Genomic DNA, 3,217 nt, shown 5'->3' with positions numbered 1-3,217 from the left:
CTCGCGTTTCACGCCGTCCCTCAGCGGGATGGGTATACGACGAGCGCTGTAAATGGCATAGGGCACCGCGTCTGCTTTGAGATTAATACAGTATTCTCCTTTCATGGAACCCAAACCGCATAACAAAGAGGGGAAGTACGTTTGCACAGCTTGGTGGATCGAAACTTTGTCTACGAATTTCACTATGCCCAAAGCTTCTATTGCTGGCAAGCCTAAAATGACATTACTCCCCGAGTTAACGACGAAAACGTCCTGCCTAACCAAACATCGTTTCCACAGAATGTCTGCAGTGAACTGTCCTTTCAGATCTAACACTTCATTGCCTGGCCCTTGTAAAATTACGTTGGAACGCTCTAGAGTCTTGGGTGCGCCAGGAAACGATGCTTGAACAACGTTTACCTCTGCTCCTGTGTCAATCTTAGCAGACACTGTGACCCCAATAATAGCACCCGCCGTGGTTGCTCAGTGGCTATGGCGTTGGGCTGCTGAGCACGAGGTCGCGGGATCGAATCCCGGCCACGGCGGCCGCATTTCGATGGGGGCGAAATGCGAAAACACCCGTGTACTTATATTTAGATGCACGTTAAAGATCCCCAGGTGGTCGAAATTTCCGGAGTCCTCCACTACGGCGTGCCTCATAATCAGAAAGTGGTTTTGGCACGTTAAACCCCATAATTTTTTTTTAATAATAGCGACCTGAACAAAACGAGCTCCTGCAATTGTACCAGCTAAAGTCCCAACAAAATAGATGGCACACTCTGTTTGCTCAATGAATATAGCTGTCCGGGGAACACTGCACAAATCTACCTCGGATACGCTTGCTTCGGCGATCGTGAAGTTCTGCTTTTGTGGGCAGACCGCGCGAAATGTCCCCGTAGTTGGCACCTGTAGCAGATTGCCCCCCTTGCAGGGCACGATGAGGTTAAATGACGCGCCCTGCCGCGAGCCGCACACTTTCGGACGTCTTGTTTGGCCCATTGGTCCTCTGGACGTCCCCGGCTTGCTCGTTGATGAATTCCGTCGACCTCTACGCTGGCGGGTTGGTGGTATGGACTGCTGTGAAGTTCCTGTTCTTGTTACTGTACCGCTTCCTTCATCCTTGCCTTTGTCAGTGATGTTTTCAGAGTCAGTGCAGCGTCCATTTGTAAGGCCTCGGACAACTTTGTGTCACGTAGTCCAACCACGAAACGGTCGAGGATCATTCGTTCTTTCATCACGCCATAGTCACATTTATCTGCCAAAGTATGTAGGGCCGTTACATACTGGTCCATATATTCGCCTGAAACTTCGTGGCGACGATGAAAACACGCACTTTCGTAGACCAAATTGCGCGTGGCAATGAAGTATGCTTCGAAACTTTTTTTCACCACTTCCTAGTCCTTTGACTGTTCTTCCGACAGCTCAACGATCTTGAATACGTTGCGTGCCTGCCGCCCCATGGTATACAGCAGCGTGCGTACCTGCGCCTCTTGAGTTCGTTCATTAAGGCCGGAAGCAAATCGATAATCATCGAATTCTTCCGGCCACGCCGGCCACTCTGACGCCTTGTCAAATTTGAAGCTCGTTGGTGGCTGTACCGGAAAGAGCTGGCACGAAATACGACTTTCCTTACGCGCCATGGCTCGAAGCTCTTGTTCCGTTATCGTGTCCGAGCCGAGGACGCTAACGATGAAGGTCGGCCGTACATGTACCTTCTCACGTCACCCGTGGTTCCACCCAATTTGCGAAGGCCACTTCTGACACCATGTCGTGTTTCCGCGACGAACGACACCATCTTGAACATGAACGGGAATGAACCCCCGCCTTTATTGCACCGTAGTATATATGCATATGTGTGCATGTCACGCATGCGCAGGGCATCGCATCAAGGGCCGTGGCATGACAAGAACTAAACACGATAGCACAGCAACGATTATGCCACAGTACTCTCTACCACAAGATAATTTAATGGCATATACAACCTGATAAGAAGCCCATCAATGAGTTAGCAGTAAGAGGGAAAATAGAGGAATTCCGGATCGAGCTACAGAACAGGTATTCGGCTTTAACTCAGGAAGAGTATCTTAGTGTGGAAGATATGAACGCTAATTTTATGGGCATCATTAAGGAGTGTGCAATACATGTCGGCGGTAAATCCGTTAGACAGGATGCCAGTAAGCTATCACAGGAGACGAAAGAGCTGATCAAGAAACGCCAATGTATGAAAGCCTGTAACCCTACAGCTAGAATAGAACTGGCAGAACTTTCCAAGTTAATCTGCAAGCGTAAGACAGCTGACATAAGGAAGCATAATATGGATAGAATTGAACATGCTCTCAGGAACGGACGAAGCGTAAAAACAGTGATGAAACTAGGAATAGGCCAGAATCAGATGTATGCGTTAGGAGACAAGGCCGGCAATATTGTTACGTGTAGCTGGAGCCGTGGTTGCTACTATATACAATTTATTTACACGGAAGCTCACGGATGGCCAAAATGGCGACGCTATATCAAGCGGGCGCACGTCGTCTTCTTCCTCCTCAGTGTAGCCTCATTGTAGGGGCTGTTCCGTAACATCATCCCCGGCAGTAGAAGCACGATCCCGGTGCTTAATCTACACATCCACAGTGAAAGATTTCTGGTATGGATTTAGTCTCGCCACGTGAACGATGTCACTTGCAGCCGACGATGTCACTTGCAGCCGACGATGTCACTTGCAGCCGACAATGTCACTTGCAGCCGACGATGACGCTGACAGGTCGGCGGGGATGACTTCATACGTGACATCGGTCACTTGTCGCACCACATGGTATGGACCAGTGTAGCGCGATAGCAACATTTCGGAAAGGCCCACACGTCGAATGGGTGACCAGAGAAGCAACAGAGAACCCGGAGTAAAGTGCACGTCGCGATGGTGGCAATCATAGAGGCGTCTCTGATGCTCCTGTGAGGCCTCGAGACGGGTGCGGGCGAGCTGGCGCGCGTGGTCGGCGTGTGCGATCGCGTCGCGGGCGTATTCAGTGGTTGAATGTGTGGCCGAGGACAACAAAGTGTCCAAGGGCGACGCGGCCTCTCGGCCATATAGGAGATAGAATGATGAATAGCCGGCAGTATCGTGACGCGATGAATTATACGCGAACGTCACATATGGTAAGTGAAGATCCCAGTCGTGGTGGTCGGTCGCAACTTACTTTGAAAGCATGTCGGTGATGGTCCGGTTGAGGCGCTCTGTGAGGCC

The 3,217-nt window shown here is 50.4% G+C and overlaps 1 pseudogene; it reads right to left on the bottom strand.

Annotated features, from left to right (window-relative positions):
* Positions 1-803: 803 nt before the first annotated feature.
* LOC140213366 (uncharacterized) lies at positions 804-1,619 on the bottom strand (annotated as a pseudogene).
* Between the last annotated feature and the right edge of the window lie 1,598 nt (positions 1,620-3,217).

The sequence above is a fragment of the Dermacentor andersoni genome, chromosome 9, assembly GCF_023375885.2.
Source record: "Dermacentor andersoni chromosome 9, qqDerAnde1_hic_scaffold, whole genome shotgun sequence".
In the NCBI taxonomy this organism is placed as follows: domain Eukaryota; kingdom Metazoa; phylum Arthropoda; class Arachnida; order Ixodida; family Ixodidae; genus Dermacentor; species Dermacentor andersoni.
This window is presented reverse-complemented; position numbering and strand designations above follow the sequence as displayed.